General features: G+C 38.4%; 1 protein-coding gene and 3 non-coding genes across 6 annotated transcripts in view; 2 read left to right on the top strand and 2 right to left on the bottom strand.

The window, feature by feature from the left end:
* Positions 1-4198: 4198 nt before the first annotated feature.
* LOC111759745 (small nucleolar RNA SNORA70) lies at positions 4199-4333 on the top strand. Its single transcript, XR_002793639.1, has one exon. It is a non-coding gene; the product is annotated as a small nucleolar RNA SNORA70 (small nucleolar RNA).
* A 2713-nt stretch (positions 4334-7046) lies between these two features.
* On the top strand, positions 7047-7153 carry LOC111759743 (U6 spliceosomal RNA). Its single transcript, XR_002793637.1, has one exon. It is a non-coding gene; the product is annotated as a U6 spliceosomal RNA (small nuclear RNA).
* An 11011-nt stretch (positions 7154-18164) lies between these two features.
* The window catches only part of HNRNPD (heterogeneous nuclear ribonucleoprotein D), a 23584-nt gene continuing 18981 nt past the window's right edge, over positions 18165-22767 (bottom strand). For all 3 annotated transcript variants that reach the window (XM_058296505.2, XM_058296508.2, XM_058296510.2), the window contains one exon: positions 18165-22767. This exon is cut by the window's right edge and continues 1811 nt beyond it. The gene's annotated coding sequence lies outside the window, so the exon portion shown is untranslated.
* LOC111759744 (U6 spliceosomal RNA) lies at positions 20042-20143 on the bottom strand. The gene has a single exon (XR_002793638.1). It is a non-coding gene; the product is annotated as a U6 spliceosomal RNA (small nuclear RNA).

Genomic DNA, 22767 nt, shown 5'->3' with positions numbered 1-22767 from the left:
ACTCTTTGCAAGACAATAGTTACTTACAACAACACTGAGGGCTTGACACATTTGTCTGTCATCCCCTTTTGGACACTGCCCATGCACTCAAGATACTTCTGCCCCTCTATTTGAGAACACAGCGGATCTCCCCGGGATGGAAGTCCAGCACCTTCCCACTCATTATTTGGATCTCTACCCACTGACACAACACACGATATCAAGATGAATATTCACACACTCCCTCGAAGCCTGTCCCAGGTGCGCACCACCCTGAATGCCCCCCACATCCAATACCCTAAACCTGTAACCCTACCTTGCCCTATTGCCAAAAGAGCATTCCCAACATTGTAGTTTCAACCACATATCTGCCAATCCCCAGTGTTCACTTGCTCCCTCCCTCAACCCCCCCCCCCCAGTTCCATGGACAGTCCAAACCCCCTCCACAACCTACCCCACTGACATACCTGCACCATCTAACCCAATAGTATCACTGCACCACTGTCATGCCCCTCCACTGCATAACTACACACTTCCAACTTATCATAGACTTTGAACATATGGGCTTTGGCTCACAGCCTTCTTCTCCCTTTCTATTTCCTGTAAACCTATCTTGCAGACTCTAACTCTGTGAGTCTTCTCAATTTGCTTATTTCATATCAGTGATGTCAGATAATATTTGTCCTTAAGTTCCTGGTTTGCTTCACTCAACATAAGGTTCTCAAGATTCATCCATGTTATCCTGTGTATGGTAATACTGTATTCCTTCTTACAGCTGAGTAATATTCCCTTGCATGTATATACCACAATTTGTTTATCCATTCATCTGTTGAAGGGCATTTGGGCAAAAGTGAATAATCCACTATGAACATTGGTGTGCATATATCTGTTCATGTCATTGCTTTCAGTTCTTCTGGATATATATTCAGCAGTAGAATACTGGGTCATATGGCAGTTCTACAGGTAGTTTTCTGAGGAAACACCATACTGGCCTCCACAATGGTTGCACCATTCTACATGGTGGATGACGGTTCTCATTACTCCACATCCTCTCCAAAACTAATAATCCTCTGTTTTTTTAATAGCCGCCAGTCCAATGGTTGTAAGATGATATCTCTGTGTAGTTTTGATTTGCATTGCCTTAATAGCTAGTGATGTTAAGCATCTTTTCATGTGCTTTTTAGCCATTTATATTTCTTCTTTGGAGAAATGTCTATTCAAATCACTTGCCCAGGGAAGCAGACGTGGCCCAGTGGTTAGGGCATCTGTCTACCACATGGGAGATCCTCAGTTCAAACCCTGGGCCTCCTTGACCCATGTGGAGCTGGCCCATATGCAGTGCTGATGCGTGCAAGGAGTGCCATACCACGCAGGGGTGTCCCCCATGTAGGGGAGCCCCACGCGCAAGGAGTACGCCCTGTAAGGAGAGCCGCGCAGTGTGAAAGAAAGTTCAGCCTGCCCAGGAATGATGCCGCACACACAGAGAGCTAATACAACAAGATGACACAACAAAAAGAAACACAGATTCCCATGCCGCTGACAACAGAAGCGGACAAAGAAGAACATGCAGCAAATAGACACAGAGAACAGACAACTGGGGCAGGGAGGAAGGGGAGAGAAATTTTTTTAAATCACCTGCCCATTTTTTAAATGAGTTGTCTTTTTATTTTTCAGGTGTAGGATTTCTTTATATATGCAAGATATTAGGCCCCTATCAGATATATGATTACCAAATATTTTCTCCCATTGAGTAGGCTGCCTTTTCACTTTCTTGACAAACGCCTTTAAGGTGCAAAGGGTTTTAATTTTGAGGAGGTCCCAATTGTGGCCTCTTTCTAAGCCAAACTCAGCATATAAATGCATTACCTTCCCCCCAGTGTGGGACATGATTCCCAGGGATGAGCTGCCCTGGCACTGAGGGATTACTACCAAGCACCAAATAGCAATGCAACTGGAAAAAGACCTTGACCAAAAGGGGGGAAACAGGTGTAATAATGAGAACATTTTTGGGACTTGGGAATTGTCCTGAATGACATTGCAATGACAAATGCAGGCCATTATATATCTCACCATAACCTACAGAATGTACCACATTAATGAAGAGTGTTGTTAATGTGGGTAAATGTGGGTGGTGTGGGGAGTAGGGCATATGGGAATCCCCTTGTATTAGTCAGTCATGGGGATGCTGATGCAAAATACCATAAATTGGTTGGTTTTTATTAAAGGGTATTTATTTGGGGTAGGAGCTTACAGATACCAGGGCATAAGCATAAGTTACTTCCCTTACTAAAGTCTATTTTCACATGTTAGAGCAAGAGGGCTGCCAACATCTGTGAGGGTTCAGGCTTTCTGGGTTCCTCTCTTCCAGGGTCTTGCTTCTCTCTGGATTCAGTGTTCCTTTCTTCCCAGGACTTGCTTCTTCCTGGGCTGAGGGGTCCTCTCTTCCTTGTTCCTGATACTCTTTCCTCTGTGAGCTTACTTCTCAGGGCTTCAGCTTAAGGCTTCAGCATCAAACTCCAACGTCAAAACTCCAACATCAAAAACCCTCAACTCTTGCTCAAATGTGGCCACTCTCTAAGCCAACCTCAGCATGTAAACACATTACCTTCCCTCCACCATGGGACATGACTCCCAGGGATGAGCCTCCCTCACACCCAGGGATTACTACCAATCACTAACTGGTGATGCAACTAGAAAAAGACCTTAAATAAAAAGGGGAAATTTTATAGACAAATGAATATATATGGCTTAGAGTCTTCAAAAAAGAGTCAGAAGGTCATCAGAGGGGTCGTACTTACACATGCCTCAGCAGGATCCCAGAGACAGCCAAAGTAGATACAAGCCCAGGTACTGGTGCTCCTGAGGGCTACGGAGACACACAGGTTTTATGATCATGGCACTTGGCTCTGGAGTTCAGTGCCTTGTCAGTGGGCCCTACTTTGGAATTTGTGTTCCTGAATGTGATGGAGTTGGACTCAGATGTGAACTTTCTACACATGCCTCTTCTGTCACTTTTACTGAACCTGTGGTTGGCATTGGGGTTGGTGTATATCCAGGAGACTTGAATCTCTGGACTGACCATGTGCCATCTGGGCCCTGAGCCTCAGCAGAGTTGCAGCTCCTACTCTCCGATTTGTTGGACTTGCACAGGTCAGCTAACAGGGAGGTGAAGATGGTCGACCACCACACCTGGGAATCAAGAGTGCCTACAACTCCAAATAGGAGAATCGTATCCATCAACCATGTGGGATCTAAGATTCCTCTCGATATAGAGGTGGAACAGACATCACCAACCCGGGGTCCACAGGATGGAGGAATAAAATATAGATTAGGGTGAACTTTTTGGTATTCTACTATAGAACTATTGTGACTAATAATGGAAGAAACTGTAGCATTGATCTGGAGAAAGTGGCCATGGTCGTTGATGAGGGCAGAGAGAGGGAAGGAAAGATGAGATGTGGGGGCATTTTCGGGACTTCAAGTTGTCCTAAATCATATTGCAGGGATAGATGCTGGACATTATATATCCTGCCATAAACCACTGAGTGGACAGGGGGACAGTGTAAATCACAATGTAATATGTAATCCATGAGGCGCAGCAGTGCTCCAAAATGTATTCACCAAATGCAATGAATGTGCCACAATGATGAAAGAGGTTATTGATGTGGAAGGAGTGGGGGGGGGGGAGTGGTATATGGGAACCTCATATTTTTTAATGTAACATTTTTTGTGATTTATGTACCTTTAAAAAAAGACAATCTAATAAAAAATAAAATTAGAAAAACTCTCAACTCTTTCCTTTGCCATGTCTTTTATCTATGAGTTCCCACCCCTTGGGGACCCCTAACGGCATGGCCCAATCAAAGTCCTAATCATAACAATCACGCTCAGGTACAGACCAGATTATAAACATAATCCAATATCTATTTTTGGAATTCATAACCTTATCAAACTGCTACACCCCTGTATTTTCTATGTAACATTTATGTAATCTACGTATCTTTCTTAAAAATATTAACATTTTTTTAAAAAGACAAATGGCCTGATTTTTAAAATGGGCAAAAGACTTGAATAGACATTTGTCCAAAGAAGAAATACAAATGACAAAAAGCACATGAAAAATATTCAACATCACTCATGATTAGGGAAATGCAAATCAAAGCTAAAATGAGATACCATTTCACACTTGTTAAAATAGGCACTATTAAAAATAGAGGGACTGCAGCCAATTAAGCCAACTGGCCCCCTCTCTCCATGGGGGCCCAGTGTGCAGTGACTGCAGAAAGCAGCCTCCTTGGTAGTATACGTGGCCTGTTGCTTGTATGGGTTGCCCTAAGGGACCTTGGAGACTGCCCTTCAATAAATGGTGCTCAGAATATTAGATATCCACATGCAAAAGAATTAAAGTGGGCCCCTACCTCAAAATTGAGTGAATTTGACACCCTTATTAAAAATCAGTACTATGTATGGACCATAGCTAGTGGTAATATTTTGAAGATGTTCTTTCATAATCTCTAACAAATGTTCCACAACAATGCAAGGTGTTGGTGGAGGGATGATGTATGGGAATTCTGCACGTTATTGTTTGTTTGTCTGGTTTTTTTTATTATTATTGAAATAATGAGTACACTCTAATAATGACTGAAGTGATAAAAGCACAACTATGTGGTTATACCAAATATCATTGATTGTACATGTCAGAGTAATTGTATGCTTTGTTAATATGAATCAATAAAATTGATTAAAAAAAAAACCCGCATGGTACTGACACAAGAACAAATATATAGACCAATGAAATAGAAGTGATAGTTTAGAAAAAAATCCTCACATTGATTTTTTTTTTATTAGAGAAGTTATGAGTTTATAAGGCAATTCATAATGTGTAGAATTCCCATACATCATCCCTCCACCAACACCTTGCATTGTTGTGGAACATTTGTTACAGATTACGAAAGAACATCTTCAAAGTTACTACTAGCTATGGTCCATACCTCATATTGATTTTTAATAAGGGTGCCAAATTCACTCAATTTTGAAAGAATAGTCCCTTCAATAAATGGTGCTCAGAATATTAGATATCCACATGCAAAAGAATTAAAGTGGGCCCCTACCTCACACCATATTTTAAAAATTAACTCAAATTGGATCAAAAACCTAAATATAAGAAAAAAAAAAACTGGGAAGCAGACTTGGCCCAGTGGATAGGGCGTCCGCCTACCACATGGGAGGTCTGCAGTTCAAACCTCGGGCCTCCTTAACCCGTGTGGAGCTGGCCCATGCACAGTGCTGATGCGCGCAAGGAGTGCCCTGCCACGCAAGGGTGTCCCCCGTGTAGGGGAGCCCCACACTCAAGGAGTGCACCCCATAAGGAGAGCCGCCCAGCGCAAAAGAAAGTGCAGCCTGCCCAAGAATGGCGCTGCACACACAGAGAGCTGACACAACAAGATGACACAACAAAAAGAAACACAGATTCCCAGTGCCGCTGATAAGGATAGAAGTGGTCACAGAAGAACACACAATGAATGGACACAGAGAGCAGACAATGGGGGAGGGGGGGATAAATAAAAAATAAATGAAGGATGCTTTAAAACTCCTAGAAGTAAACATGGTCAGGGAGTAGATGCAGCTCAAGCAGTTGAGCGCCCACCTCCCATATGGGAGGTCTTGGGTTCAGTTCCCAGTGTCTCCTGAAAAGGAACAAAGAAACAAACAACAAACAAAAACAAATAATAAAACCAACATGGGAAAGTCAATGTGGCTCAGTGGTTGAGCAGTGGCTTCCTACACGTGAGGTCCTGGGTTCAATCTCCAGCCCCCAGTACCACACACACAAAAAAACATAGTCATTAGGGAAATGCAAATCAAAACCACAATGAGATGCCATTTCGCACTCACTAGAATGGCAACTATTTAAAAAATGGAAAATAACAGTATTGGTAAGGATATGGAGAAATAGAAATCCTCATATATTTTTGGTAGAAAACAGTTTGGTGCTTTCTCAGAAATTTATGTATAGAATTATGAGCAGGTATATTAGTCAGGGTTTTCCAGAAAAACAAAACTAACAGGATACATATGTATGTAAATATTAAGATATTTATTATAGGAATCATCTCACACAACCAAATGGATTGGCAAATCTGAATTCTGTAGGGCAGGCCACAAGTTGGGAACTCAAAGGTGATGTTGAATTCCCCAGGAGAAGCTGGCTGGCTAAAGTAGAAATAAAATTTTATTATCTTTCTGACTGGTAAAATCATCTGTTCTCCCTTTAAGAATCAACTGATTGGATGAGACTTCTCCCATTGCAGAAACCAATCTTCTTTGTTGATTATCTGTAATCAATATAGATGCAATCAACTGACTGATTATTTAAATACACAAACTAGCTTCACAATAACAATCAGGCCAGGGCTTGATTGACATCATAACCTAGACAACTTGGCACATAAAATGAACCATCATACCCACAGATCCTGCTTCTATGTATATACCACAAAGAATTGAAAGAAGGGGCTAGAACTGATATTTGGCCACTGGTTTTCATTGTGGCTTATTACAATTAGCAAAAGGTGGAAGCAACCTAAGTCTCCATCAACAGATGAATGCATAAACAAAATGTGATATATATGTACAATGGAATATTATTCAGCTATAAAAAGGAGTGAAGTTCTGATGCATGTGACAAGATGGATGAACCTGGAAGACATGTTGAGTGAAAAAAAAGCCAGGCACAAAAAGAACAAATATTTCATTATCCTTATATGAAATAATTAGAATAAGCAAATTCATAGAGCTGGAAACTAGAATACAGATTTCCAGGGGCCAGAGTCGGGAATAGGGAGTTAATGTTTAATTGGTGCAGAGTTTCTGGTTGGGGTGATGGAAAAATTTTGGTAATGGATAGAGGTGATGATAACACAACATTGTGAATGTAATTAACAATATTCGAATTATACACTTGAAGGTAGTTAAAATGGGAAAGCTTCGGTTATATATTCTTTTAAAGGCTTATAAAAAAAAAAACAAAACCAACATAGAACTTTACAGTATAAAAAGTGAACCCTGTCCTCACTTCAGCAGCACATAAACTAAAATTGGAATGATACAGAGAAGATTAGCATGCCTCCTGCACAAGGATGACACACAAATTCGTGAAAAGTTCCATATTAAAAAAAAAAAGTGAACCCTAATGTAATCTAAGACTATAGTTAATAATATAATTACAGTAATATTGTTTCAATGATAGTAGCAAAGGTGCCATGCTAATACAAAATGTTAATTATTGGGAAAACTGGGGGGAAAGGAGTATATGGGAACTCTACCTTCTGCATGATTTTTCTGTAAACCTACAATTTATATAATAAAAAAAAAACTTTAAATAAAAAATCATTGGGGAGCAATGTAGTTCAAGTGGTTGAGCACCTGCTTCCCATGTACAAGGTACCAGGTTCAATCCCTGGTACCTCCTAAAAAAAAAAAATCGTATTTGCTTCTTATTAGTTCCCTGTGCTGGTAGCTGCATATAATGTTCTTTTCTAGACATATATCTTAAGTCTTATTATTTCTTTGCTTCTTGCCCTCATGCCCCTCTCTCATTATAAATGCAAGTATCTTAAGGCCATTAGCTTGGATAGAGAGCCCATACTCTTAATCTTACCTGAAAGGCAAAATCTTAATGGCCATTTGTCATTAAAAGGCCTCTTCAACCTTTTTTTTTTTTGATAGAAACTAGATATTATGATTTATTCCATCTTCATGATTATAGATTTTACAGGAAAGGATAAAGTAAATCAAACACTTTTTCCCTCATTTAACCAGATGCAGCATTTTATGATATGTAGGTTGGAAGTCGACAAAAACAATTGTTTGCAACTTAGGATCGTCTTTCAGAGTTACTCCAAGTATATTAATTCCTGAACTATACTGTGAGCTCTGAGATGGTGTTCACTGCAATATTTTTGAAGTTTTCCAGTCAATCTGACATCTCTTGTTAAGGCAGGGAACTGTTAAAAGCTGTCTTCTTCTGGGCTAACCCAGGCCACAGCAATTTTAATTGTTGTTACTATATAAAAAATAGAATTACACTCCCAAGCATGGATACTAATGTGCCTCCCTGAAAGAAAAGTTTTAACCAATTATTTCCATGTACAAAGATGCCAGTATAGCATAGTGAATACCGTTCTTAGCACAACTTAAGAGGTCAGGGTTACCTGACTAGTTCATCAGTATTTACATATGCAGTATATTTAAAGCTGATGACAGGGAAGCAGATTTGGCTCCACGGATAGAGGGTCCGCTTACCATATGGGAGGTCCAGGGTTCAAACCCAGGGCCTCCTGGCCCCTGCAGTGAGCTGGCCCACACTCAGTGCTGATGTGTGCAAGGAGAGCCATGCAGCAGGATGACTCAACAAAAAAAGAGACACAGATTCCTGCTGCCGCTGACAAGAATGCAAGAGACTCAGAAGAACACACAACGGTTGGACACAGAGAGTAGACAAAGGGAGCAGAGAGGAAAGGGAGAGAAATAAATAAAGAATAAATCTTTAAAATAAATAAATAAATAAAGCTGATGACAGACCAAGCATTGCAACCATAATCCCAAGAAATATTCAGTTTTAGCATACACAGTTTCTTCCAAATGCCAGGGTAAGTGAGAAATCATCCCAAAGCAAAGTATACAAGTGAGAGGAAACATAAAACTCCTCATCAAATAGATGGCTATATTTATAGCCTCATTTGACAAAATCCAGTCTTCAATTTCCTGATTTGAGTAGTCCCTTTTCAAGGTGACTGCCAAGGTCAGGAAGAGCTTTCAGGTTTTTCCTTGCTGTAGCCCATGAACTCCAGTCCTTCAATAGGAATCTCCTTCTCCTTTATTGCTTTCTGAACACACTGCTGATAACGCTTGAAGAGGTCGATGCACGGGTCCCCGGAGCCGTCCCTCTCGAGAAACTTCTCGGCAAACGAGCGATTAAAGTCACTGATGGTCCTCGCGTTTCCTGTCAGTGCATCCCTCTCCACGCTGTTCATGGTGGCGGCCCCTCCTCAACCTTATTTCCTAATGTTTGGGACCAAACAGCCATCGTCTTATCCAACCTTTTAATGCTCCACATTTTTGGACCCTCTCTATTCCTTTCCATCTCTGCTTGGAAACTAGCCACTTGTTGCCTTGCTAAATGAAGCCAATCACAACAACCCACACTATTACTATTCTGTTCTCATTCTTCAAAAGAGACACATTCAACAGGTAATTTGTCTGCCTTCCAAATTATGGCAGGTGATAATTTTAGCAAATATTTTGCCGTGGATAACATGGGTCTTTATCTTTCCAGCCTCTAATATCAGTTTCTTCACTATCACCTGATAGTTAAGCCAGTGTAACGTTTTGGCATTTTTAATGGCAACTTCTCTTTGTAGTATCAATTTCAATATTAGGGTTAAGGAAACACTAGCTTCTATAACAACATACCTCAAACTTTCAGTGGTTTCATTCAATAGAAGTTTATTTTTTGGTTGTAAAACCATCTAAATCAAGTTCTCAGCGAGCTAACTTGCATGTGGGACAGAATCCAAGCATTTTCCGTTTTGTTACTCTGTCATTGCCTTCGGCTTCAGAGTCTTTCACTTTCTCATGGCAGTTGGTTAAACAGGGACTGAAGAATACACAATTGCCTATTGTATACACATAGCTTTGAACAGGTACAACAGGTAGGAAGAGTGAAGCATGAGGCAGGGCTAAGGGGAGTCTGAGAATTGTGGTCCCCTGTTGGAGAGTCACTTGCCAGCAATGCTTCTACACCAGAGCTGCACCAAAGAATATTCTAAAGGAAGTAGTTCAGGTAAATGTAAAATCTGAGATGAAAGTCTGAATTTCAGAAAGAAATGAAAAGTGAATAAAGTGGTAAAGCTGAAGGTAATTCTAAATAAATATTGACTGTAGTAAAGATGTTGAGAAATGGTTGAATTCTGGATTTGAAGGTAAAGTGAACTAGAATTGCTGACAGACTGGATGTGGGGTTAGAGAAAGTCAAAGGAAACACTAAAGCTTTGGGCCTGGTTAATGGGAAGGGCAGAAATTCAGTGCAGTTCCATTGCACTCCTCATGTGAGCCCAAGGCTGTCGTCTATAGGTATTAAAATCCTAAATCCTGAATGATAGAGGCCAACATCTTCATCACCTTCCCAATCCCAAAGTAGGTGCAGCATCATGTTTTCCTAGTTTCCTGTACCTGTCCTTACTCTTACTTTTTCCCAAATTCAGCTATTTTTGTTTCTTATATTTTATCTGTCATTTCTGAGTAGTAATAGTGGGAGGATTATGAGGTTACCTAATCCACCATATTGTCAGATACGTGTTTTTTTTCCCCATAAGATGTATTATGTGTCATTCTTAAAGGAAAGGCAACATTTAATCTCAGAAACTATGGCAAAAAAAAAAAAAATTAAGGTATTTTATTTCACCTTACTGCTTTACCTTCCAAATAAATGCCATTTTTATTCACATGCATTTTCATGATATGAAGGAAAAATAAAATTCCTCTTTGAAGTCAGTTAGTACAAAGTGCTCAATGAAAGAAATTTTCACTGAAGTATTCTGCAATTTTTCTCACTTATTTTCACACAGCGCATACTCATTTTCACTAAATCCTCTAATTTTTGGCTAGCTAAATTGATTTTATCTCTCTCTTTCCCTTGATCTTTTTGTGAGTCTACAAAAAAAATAAAATCAGATTTGTTTAACAAATAAGTCAATAAGCTTTCTAATAGTCTTCCTACAGATAAATATCAATCAGTCATGGATTTTTCACTTAAATTTGGCCGATTAAATATATGTATTTATCTTATTCTCCCAAAACTACAATAAAATATGTAAAACAATAATATAATGTAACTTTTTTTTTAAGGTTAATGTCAACAATTTTGGAAGCTAGAAAATGTATGCACGAGTAGTTAGCCACAAGTAAAGCAGCAAACACTGAAACATGCGTGTAGCAGGAGAAGCCATTAAGAAGCATAGTGACCCAGGCCATAGAACCTAGGAAAGGCAAGAAATTGGAGACACATGGTACTTCTAAAAGCAGGCATGCAGTATGGGTAAAAGACTGGGAGTAAAGACTGTGAAAGGAAACTGTTAGGCCGTTAGCCACAGAGCCCTTCCCCATATTATACAGCTGCTTAGAGAGCAGCCAGCCAAGACTGGAGCAGGAAGATGAAAGGGTGGGGAAAGGAAGGCATGTGGCAAGTGTATGTATTTAAATCTACTGAAAGTAGTTCTTTTTCAGCGCCATTGTAAAGTTTAGGGATGGCTTAGTGTTTAGTACATAAAAAACTAAGCAAATGAAAACATTTTTATCTACCTATCTTAGCTCTAGCGAAAACAAAGTTACACATGGAAGTCAGTTTCAGCAAAGTACACTGATGGCTCACATGTGAATATTTACTAAGTTTTGAATAAACAGACAAAGGGGAGAAGGGTCCCTTGTCCTGGAACAATAGGGTTGAGAGTGCCTGAGCGAGGGGAGAGAAGTTAAACTGATTAAAGACATTCCAGATGCGGGAGACAGGGCCAATCCTCAGCTATGGTGGGTCTTTAAGAGCAAGACAGGGTGATTGATGGAGACTCCCAATGCCCGGAGATAATGACCACTATGACTGGGAGCTGTCAAAGGTGCTAAGCAGGGAGAGGTCACAGACATTTCGGGACCACCTAAGGTCCAGAACAAGTGTGTGACACAGAATCGGGAGGGACAAAGGGGTAGCAGCCCTTGAGCCCAGTCCAGACCCTACCAGGTGTCACTCAGCCACAATGAGGGTACCACAGGTTTGTTTGCTTACAGTACATCAACCAGCCTTTGCTACGAACCCACGTCTAGAACAGCAGAGCTGGAGCTCCATGAATATTTGTGGAAGGAAAGAATGCAAACCAGGGCACCTGGGCCTGGGTCCTGAATGTACCTCTCAGCTGCAAGACCTGGCCCTTCCCCCAGCTGCACCCCTAATTTCTTCTGGCTAATCCTGCCAGGACAGCAAGAAAAGTGCTCTATTGTTTCCAGGGCCGTGTTTAAAAAAATCCTATCTCCGGCTGGCTGGAGCTTTGCCTCAGTACACCTCAATCCTGCCCACCAGGGGGCATCAGGCTCAGTCCGGCAGCAGCCGGCACCACAGTTGGAAACAGAAAAATCAAGACATATAGATATTTATAAATGTATATCATTTATTTATATAGTTTCTAGAAATGCAGACGAAAGCAAACACCAGGGGGAAATAAAAGATGTACATTCAACAAGTATTTGTTGAGAAGCTACTATATGTTAGGTACTATTCCAGATTAGGATTTCTCAACCTTGGCACATGTTGCCCAGGTAATTCTGTTTCTGAGAGGTGTCCTGTGTTTTGTGGAATGTTTAGCAGCATCCCTGGCCTTTTCTTAGATGTTGTTAAAAGGAATAGTCACAAGGTTATTATGATCGCCTGCAATATATACATCTAATGCATACAACACATGCATTTCAAGCACTTGGTATATTATAATATCTCGAACGTACACCCAGTAGCCTAAGCTTCCATATGCCAATGCATTGGGAATTACCCAACAAGTGTGCTGTGTATATAAACCTGGGCCTCCCATTAACTTGTCATACATTAGATTAGAGAGGCTACTGGAGTAACATACCAGGACCCATGCCACTGACAAAGCAGGCACTGTAAACCATGTACATTAACTTGGCTACTGGAAAGTCATCATATAAATCATCATGTATATATACCATGAGTAAAGAAGCCAATGCATGAGGAAAGTTCATTGACCTGTAACCAAGTTTTACTTGCTATCTGGGTAGAGAAGAGCAGATCATGTAATGCAGCAAGCAATTTACTTGTATCATGGCTATGAGGAGCAGTTTGCTGGTTTTTTTAAAAAGACTTTTACAATTTTATATGCCCATTTCTTATTTCTCCCTGTTCCTTGAATCCTTTTAATAATCTGTGGGTGTTAATAAAGTGAAATATTTTATTTAGGATTAATTTGGTTAAGGCATAAAACTTTTTGTATTATTTAAGTACTTACAAAGTCCATATCTTATTATTCATAAATCATTATAATGGATTATATGCCAGTCTAAATATACTATATTCTCTCAGTCCTGACAATATAGGGTACTATGTGGTAGGTACTATTATCACCACTTAATAGAACTATGTATTCATTCATTCTACAAATATTAATTGAACACCAACTATATGTCATATACTGTTCCTTGCTGGGAATATAGTGGTAAATGAAACAGACAAAATTTCCAGCCTTAGTGAAACATACATTCTAGACAAACAAAAAAATAAGTTAAAAGTCATAGAACATTAGATAAGAGATAAGAATAATGGAGAAAAAGTAATAAAAGGTGATAGGGCTTATGGGATGGAGATGGGAGTAGCAATTTTAAATAGGGTTGTAAGGGAGAATGGCATTTAAGGAAAATCACAAAGTGAAGATGAAGGACCAGGATTCACAGAGTTAGTAACTTGTTCAAGGTCACAAATTTAATAAAAGCTAGTAAAATTTGAAGCCAAGTAGATCTCAAGAAATCAGTTAACAATATATATAAAAATGAAAACATAACACACACAGAATCAACCCATTAAAAATGCTAAATAGGGTAGTTTTTATTGACCAGGAGCTATTGGCCACACTCCCATACACCACACTCTTCAGCATCAGGACAGAGCCAGTGAGAGGTGGATAGCCATTCCCATCCCTTACAGTTGAACACAGTAAGGAAGGGACCTGGAACCTTGGTACATCACTTTATAAAAGCTGTTCAGTCCTACTAACACTTTCTTGAGGTTTGTCAAACCAAGGTAATTTGTTATTTCAAATAATTCTATTAGTCAAAAAATGGAAAGAAAACATTAAATTTGCATTTTTATTTCATTTCAGGCCAAAGAATCCCAAAACACAAGAAAGATTCCTAGAATATGGAGAAAATACTTCAAAAAGATTATAGTCATCACTGTGCCAATTGTCCTTTCAATCATCATCATTCTTTTAAGTACAAAAGTAATACCAACCTGAACCTTCCTTTTGGTCCCAGCAGGTACCAATAAATTGTTACATATAATTGTAGCATTCTCCAACTTTTTAGTGTCCCCTGCATCTTTTCTTTGCACTTCTTGCATTGGTGAGTTTGTGTGGATGTGTGTATTCCCCACTTCCCTCCTACCTACCCAGCCTCTTCCTTTTTTTAGGACTAAGAGAACAAATGCTGAAATGAGACTTCCAGGGTTCAACTCTCAGCTCTGTCATGTACCATTTTTATGAATTTGGACCAGTTACTTGTGCCCTTGTTTCTCCATCTATAAAATGGAGTTATTATAATAGTACTTATCACAGAATTATGGCTATCATTAGCTAAGTGCTTTTTAAGGGTTATTACTTAATTGAAAAGTTTTATGGTATCTATTAAATTCCTGTAATCTTCATTGCCCAGAAATGACCTGACCTTAAAATATTCTTAGAAATGAGAATCTTAACATTATACACATTCTAGTGATACACATTCATCTCTTCTACATACTCAAAACTAGTGTTTTAAGTATAAAATCATTTCCTTGTGTACGGATTTAAAAAAATGGTAAGCTACATCCTTTCTCTAATAAAGCATGGATCCTGTCCTACCTTACCACTGTAACAGCTTTTTTTTGGCATAATATACTTCATGCAATAACTTTAAATCACTAGGTTTCTTAGTAATTTCTAACGAAGTGTCCACTTTGTAGTTAGTAACAAAGTGTCATGAGTTCTATTTCCCAAGTTGGAACTAGAGGTCTAATATCAGTTTAGAACAGAAATTCTTGACTGCTCACTTTAACTCATTTTAATTGTTAATGGTCAAATATCAGCATTTTAAACAGGCACCAAATATCACAAAGTATTTTTTAAAGGATTTTTAAAAGTTGGAAACTTTTGAGTTCCTGTAGTTTATACCCAGGGTAAAAAATGGTGACACTTAACTCTGATATTATGTACTAAGTGCTATGAAGAGGGGAATGTTTCATTTAATTTCAAAATAATACAAATTGATAAGAACTATTGGGTTAATATAATGTAACCCAAATGTAACAATATCCTATATACAAGTGCTATGTAAATGTTAGCTTATATTATCTCCATTTTGCAGATGAGAAAGTGGAGTTAAAGTTAAATGCATGCTCAAAGTCACACACAGCAAGAAAGCCTGAAGCTGCAATTTGACTCACGTACGACTGCAATGATATACGACCATAAAACTCACGTAATGCAGAGCTTATTATCCAACCCTCTCAGTTAATTGTGTATCAGACCGGATACATTAGTACTATTTTGCTTGCTGCCAAGTAGGTAGGTTGTTTCTGGGGGACAGAGACAGCAATTTGAGTCAGAATAGGAGCATGAGAAGAGTCGTGTATTTTGCTCCCATTATTTTTGAAGTCCTATAAAACTTGTCTCCTAACATCTGTAATTTATAATTATATTTAAGACATTTGTATGCTGATTGCCAGTGATTACTACATACATATTACTAGTAGACAAGTGATTTTAAGAATCACCTATTCTAGTCCCTTTTTTACGTATTAGGATGCCAATACACAGAAGCCTAAAAGAGTTAGGTGCCTTTCCAAGTTTCTCTCTACTTGGCAGCCTGTTTAAAACTCAAGCTACCACTCTCTTCCAGGCAGGAAATCCCACTAGCGCCTATTTTCCTTGGCAGTCTTAAATGGAGTTAAAGATTTTCCAAGATGATGTGCATTTTTATGAACTGTTGAAAGTTTCCAGGAAGTCAGGAAAGCACTGTATTAGAAAAGTGTTTTCCTGTTGCTTGTGCTAAAGCTCAGAACATACCTGAGTAGAAGCAAACAATCTTGAGATTTTTCATTCATTTATGCATCAAAATATGGTTGAGTTCCTTCTCTGTACCAAGTTATGAAATTACCTGTCTCTAAAAATTAATGGTTGTGTGCTGTGGAATAGAGAAGTGTAGGACATGGTCATAATCCTAAAGGAAGCTTACATTCCAGTTTTAAGACCAACAAAAATTACAAACGCATTACAGTATCTACTTACATGGTGCATTATAAGGCAGATAATAAATTCAGAGAAAATTATCAATACATGCTAGAGTCACTAAAGATTTCATGAGTTACAAGTAGAGTGTGTATTGGATTTTATTAGATGTCCATATTCTAATTCGGTCTAGGTAAAGGCTGCCTAGTCAACAGAAACAGACTGAGCACTCATGTGCCACTGTTGTACATACTTCAGAGATTTAATTCTCACAACTCTGGGGTAGAAAGTACTATTTCCATCTTAATATAGATGAGAAAACAGACACACAAAGTTATGTCACTTTCCCAATTCTACTTGGCTAGCTGGAGGGAAGGGGATCAACAAATGAAAAGCACTGCTTGCTGTGGCAGTGCACAAGTGAACTAGGCCTTGGACAATTTCAGTCATGCACTCGCTCATTCAAATTGCCTGTGGCAGAGTCCAATCTTTGATTCTCACAATGCTTTTGTCGACTCCCAGATCTTCAATCTAACCTCTCCTCTGAATTCCAGACACTACTGGATACTCCCACTTGGATATCATGCAAACACCTCAAATTTTAAATGCCCAACCCCAACTATGTATTCTTCTTTTTTCCAACAAAACCTTCATTTTTTAAAACTTTATTTCCAATCTGTATAAGCGGGGCCACAGAAACCCTGCATTCTAGAAGCGTCTTAGCCTACTTTGACTCCCTCCTGTCTCCAAATTAGTCACCAAAATAATGTGGCTCCTACCTTAAATTCCCCAAAGATCAGCCAGGGAAGCCCTGAAGAGTTATAGACACCAATGTAGGGAGTATCCTACAGGTGGTCAAGCAAAGTTCAATAAATGGCACTCATTCAATCAATGGATGGCTGTGTCTACTTCCCACAAGCCTTACCACATACTTTGTTCTGTATTCAGACGGCCCAGTACATAGAAACATTAATATCTGACACTTCATATGCATGACTTTCGCTTCTTAAATAAGGTAACAGAACAAATGTAATACTTTTTAGCTTTCAAGCCTGAATTACGAGAATCACCTTGGGATCGTAATACAGATGTCTAGACTCCAGCCTTAAAGATAGATCCTTCTTAAGTCTAAGAAGGGGCCTCAAGATATGTGCTTATCCCACAATGAAGTATTGACCTCAAAGCATTTTCACCTGTCATTTACTACCCACACCTGAGGTAACTTATAGTTAGAGAAGGTAATTTAAATTTTCCCAACATCACAGGGCTACAAGTGATAGAGCTGGGCTGCAAAACCATTCTTCTGAAGTATCTATTGCACTGAATTAAACTAGAAAAAAATTTTAATCAGTGTCCCACATTTTAATGAATCTGAAAATCGTTTTAACTTGTTTTGAAAGCTCTTACTATTCCATTATAGAATCAAGGTCTCTATCGGTTAGGCAGAACCTGGAATAACCAACTTTCATTTAATTCTGGCCTCTGGTTTAAAACAGGCAAATAACAGTATCTCCAGAGCTAGCCATAGAAGACCTTTTCTTGAAGAGGGGAAGACCTGCTCAATGCCACACTATGGGCTGCCATAACGGCAACCCCTCTGCAGAACAGCAATATGAGTGATCCACATTTCTTGGAAATCCCCCAAGGGAAACAAAAGTAGATGAAGTAGTGAAACAATATTAATCACATTTTCTCTTATATTCAGTATGATTACCTTGGTCAACATTATTACTATTACCAACAACTAGCTTGATTTGCCATCTTCTGAAAATTTTATAAAAATCCACATACAGTGAAGGTAATACCTAACCAGTTCTTTTAGTGGTCTCACAATTGACAGGAAGGTCAGCAGAGGCCAAAATTTGTAATATTCCCCTATAGAATCTTCCTATCCTCAAGATCCTTCATGAACGGGAGAAAACTGGAAATTGACCTTTTTTCTTCCAAGTTCAATTTGTAATACTGCTTGACCAATTATGCTATCTAGCATTCAAAAGAACCCATCATTTAATATTTTATTTTAAACATGGTAGTTGCCTTACCTTTCCAACTAAGAAAACAAGACCTATGTTATTTCAGAATAATCACTCGAGAAGGGAATACTTAAAAAAAAAAACTTAAAAAAAAGACAGTGCAAAAAATGCATGAGTGCTGTAAGAGTTTAATTGTAAGACAAAAGCACTACATTATAATTTGAACATAAGCTTTCAGAAAAGCAAATTTAGTGCAAATTCAAATTCCATTAAAGCCCACTATAAACTTTGTATTGTATGAAGACTCTAGAAGTAGGCTTCTAGACTGGAAACACTTGATTCCAACAGAATTTGCTTGGGGAGAATGTCTTTAAAATATTATTAAGTGGTACAAAGAACATCAAGTTAGGTTAAAATCTAAGTCAGGCAGGTACTAAAAAATAAGTCACCAACAGACATGCTAATAGTTTATAATACATAAAACTAATTGACTAGTACTAACATGCTTTAAATGAGTGTAGAAGCAATTTACAACAAATTTCTAAGCATTGTGAAGTTTCCTTTACTGCCTCAGCAAATGTCTTTAATAATCTTAGAACCACCTTCCAATTTTCATTTTAAATAGGGTCCTACTTCACCAGACAGACAAGCATTTTATAAATGTAATTAAGCCCATAATCCAAGGCCTTCCATACAACCAAAAAGGCAATTAAATAAAATTCCTTTTCTCAAGTATTTATTCAAACCACTTTGGTGACATATTAAATGCCACATTTAGGTACTGGTATTAACAGACTGCTCTTCTATTTTTTTCCTAAGAAATATAAGGGCCAGAAAAGCAACCCTGCAATCAAATCTGGAGTGCCAACAGAACACAGCCTCTAAGATAACAAAATATCTATCAAAAATCTTTAAGTAGACTATCTTCCCAGGACCAAGTGACTTAAGAGAAAGTAAGTTTCTCAAAAACAGAATCCAGTAGCCTCTTACTATTTAATTCATTAGCACCTCTTCTAATATATTTTCTCTGTAGGCTTTAAAGACCTCCTGTGACAACTAAAATAATTGACTTGGATTACAATTATTTTAGTTGCCCAACTATGTCTACTATAACAAGAACACCCTGCTCTTACTTAGGATCTAATTGTTATAAGGCATTTCATCACCCTTTTTGATTTTGTAGACCATTTTCTGTGCCCTTACAAGATCACTTTTCTGTCTCCTAAATTCTCTGCCTGTACAGGGCTTACTGAGGAAACGAGCATTTAGTAATTACCCTACAGCTCTGCCTTCCTAAGTTACATAGTCCCCAGAATCCTATGTTCTTTAGCTAAGGCTACCACAGCCATTTACAATTGAAGGTTACTGTAATTACACATCCTTCTAGAGAATCTAAAAGGTGGCTAAGGGTACTACAGCCATTTATAACTACCCCAGCTCAAATCCATTTCAGAGATTACACAATGATGCAATAGATGACTGACTGGTGACAAACCAAAGGGGCTAAAGATAGGATGCAGACCAATAAGGTAGTGTATTGTTGATCATTTAAAAATAAAACCAACTTTAAGTCACCATGTTCCAGCCTACAGCTGGCTCCTATGGCCTCCCCTTCCCTTTTGATACCACTTTTCATTGCCCTCTAGTACATTCAGCTTGCTGCAATTTTCTTCTCCAGATTTTCCAAGTGACACTGAAGGTCCATGATGAATATACATGAGGCAACCTAAGTTTTATGAAATATGCACCCTTCCTCAGCTTTACTCATAAAAGTATAAAAAGCCTTATGAAACATACTTTTAACTCACCAGAATTTAAAGCCAAGTCTGTAACACTTTAATGTCACTAACATCACCCAGGGTATGTGAAAGTGTCCCAGACAACACTTTCTGTAGAGGGTCTGCAGTCCTCTTTGAAATGCCAACCCTTCTCCAATTTATCAGAATATAGGCAGCTAATAGCAATTAATCATGCAAAATCACACTGCTTGAATATGGCCAGTAAAGAAAACATAAACTTGTCAAAAGTAGGTGGTAGAAATTACTTTTTTAAAATATAGAATGCTTCACTAATTTGCGTGCCATCCTTGCTCAGGGGCCATGATAATCTTCTCCGTATCATTCCAATTTTACAGTGTAGCTGCGATAGCAAGCACAGAAATTGCTTCTCCAGAAAAAAATATTTCCTTCAGTGAAACGCGTCCGTTGATTACACAGATCTAGATTTTGATATTTCAGGTTATATTGATACTAAGCTAAATAAAACTCATACAAATCAGAATAACTCATTATACATTTCAGGATCAATACAAATATTGTGGTGAATAATGGGTTTGGTCTTTCTGGTCTTCAAAATTCCTAATACCTCAAAGCCCTAAGACTTTTCTAAGCTGTTAAGCACATGGACTCAAAGTTTCTAAAGTATAGAACACAAAATCTTAATAACGGGATTCTAAAGTAATTGGTGAAATTAGCTTTGAAAATTATCTCAGCAACAACTACCACCGGGACAGGTGTCCTGCACATACTCTACATTCTAAACTTGTGCACAACTCAAACTCAATTACCATCCCAGCCAAGAAAAAGTTAGTAGTACGGTAACAAGACTTGCAACCTTACATACACATTGAAAGTTAGAAAAGATTTAAAAAGGAGGAATTCCATCCATATTAACTCACCTGGGTAGCCAAACTTTGAATTTAGGATAGCAGACCTAAAAAAAGCTCAATACCTGAAGAGGTAGAATTGGTAATTCTAACAATCTACAAAATTTATAAAAGAAGAGATCAGAGCTACTTAACACCACTGCTTAATAGAGATTGGTTCTACCATACACTAGCAAAAAACTTGTCAACTTTATTGGCCAAATCCTAGGATACTGAGATATTTGTTAGTATATTAATTTGGCTATCCTTTTCTACTCCACCAATCCTTCCACCAAATCTAAAACGCTGTTTAAAACTGACCATATCATTTCTAGGCCCTTCTCAAATTCTACGAAAACCTAGTCATGGGGGAAAGAAGGGGTGGGAAGGAGATAGGGCAATACCAAAAAAAAAAAAAAATTTGGAAGCTACTTATGAACAAACAGTAATCAGCTAAGTAGATCCTAGGAAACTGAATTTTTTTGTCAGCAGTAAGGACATCTGAGATTATACAGCACACAACCTATAGGCTTAGGAATTGGCAGCCCAGACACTTAGAGAAATAAGAGTTAAAAGGGACTAAAAGGGGATTGCTTGGCAGGCTCTCTGACAAGCAGTTAAACCCCTAGGCCTGCTCTGTACTGCCAGACAACTGAGCCTCCCCAATGGCAGGATACTGTGGAGTCTCTGAAGAAGAGGACAGCCTTTGGATTGAATAGGAATATAGTGATGAAAATACAAGAATTAAAAAGTATTCCTAATTCCTTCAGCCTTCTTTCCCCACTGGGATATCCCAGAATACTGGCAACAAGGTATTTTACCCTTTCAGCTAAAGTAGAAGAGCCTAGGGAAACTGATCAAAGAAAAACACAAAGGATAGACCAAAAGTTCCTTACAAGATCACCCAAAACAAAGTTAACCCCATAACCAACTCATTCCCTCCACATACATCCAACAACTTCCAATCAGCTTTTAAAATGTGCCACTAAATATAAGCCAAGGAACAAACATGAGGAAAATCAAACTTTAAGTTATTGTTAACAACCTTAGGAGATGAGAACAAGATAAAATGCATCCATCCATGTTAAGGTTTCTATATATAATAATGGGGAAGTGGATACAGTCTTAGAAATTAAGATTAAATTTTAAAACTTCTTAAAAGGTTGATGATAGAAATTACAGAAATCCCCAAGAAAACAATAAAATGGAAAGCAGCAAAGATGATGACCAGGGCTCACACCCGAACAAGAAATCAAGAACAAAGACTGGGGTGGGGTAGGGTGATGAGAAGATGAGGGGAAAAAATTTCAATAGTATTCCCCAGAATTGAAGAACAAATTTACAGAATGACAGGACCCACTGAATACCCAGCACAATGGGTAAAATAAACCCAAGGGCCAAGACAGGTGCAAATTTCAAAAAAACAAACATTTTCCTAAGGGATTTCAGAGTAAAGATTTCACATGAAAGATAAAGAATCAGAATACCATCTTTTTCTTAGCTCTAACACCATTAATGCTAAATGACTTCCAATCTAAAATTCTCATCTAGCCAGACTAAAAATACAGTTAAAGGGAAACATTCAGCAAGGCAAGCCCCAAGTAAACCTTTACTCAACAATCCTAAAGGGAAACCAATTAAGGTTAGAGGATAGGAAACTGTGGACTGGAGGACAGAAAACCACCATGAAAATCATTAAGCTAATAATAGGTTCATATAAACGGAGAAACAAGTTTGGAAATAAATTGCTTGCAAAACATAAAATACATTATCTAGAGTTAATGCCTGAAATGGAACTCAAATGACATACATATATGGAGGCAAATAATATAAAATCCAATGAAAAGTTTTTTCCTCAACTCTGAATGGAAATGAATTATGCCTCCTCCCCAACTAAAACATTGGGGAGCAGATGTAGCTCATTGCTTGAGCACCTGTTTCCCATGTATGAGGTCCCAGGTTCAAACCCCAGTGCCTCCTGCATTTAAAAGAACCATTACAGGAGAACAAAAAATTAAATCAGTAAACTGCTTTAGTCTGTCTAGTATTCTAGTGCTCAAAGTGCCAAAATCTGTAATAGGGTAACATCCTCTTATTATAATCGAAATTATTCTGATAACCATTGCAAATA

The sequence above is a fragment of the Dasypus novemcinctus genome, chromosome 1 (assembly GCF_030445035.2).
Source record: "Dasypus novemcinctus isolate mDasNov1 chromosome 1, mDasNov1.1.hap2, whole genome shotgun sequence".
Taxonomy (NCBI): Eukaryota; Metazoa; Chordata; class Mammalia; order Cingulata; family Dasypodidae; genus Dasypus; species Dasypus novemcinctus.
This window is presented reverse-complemented; position numbering and strand designations above follow the sequence as displayed.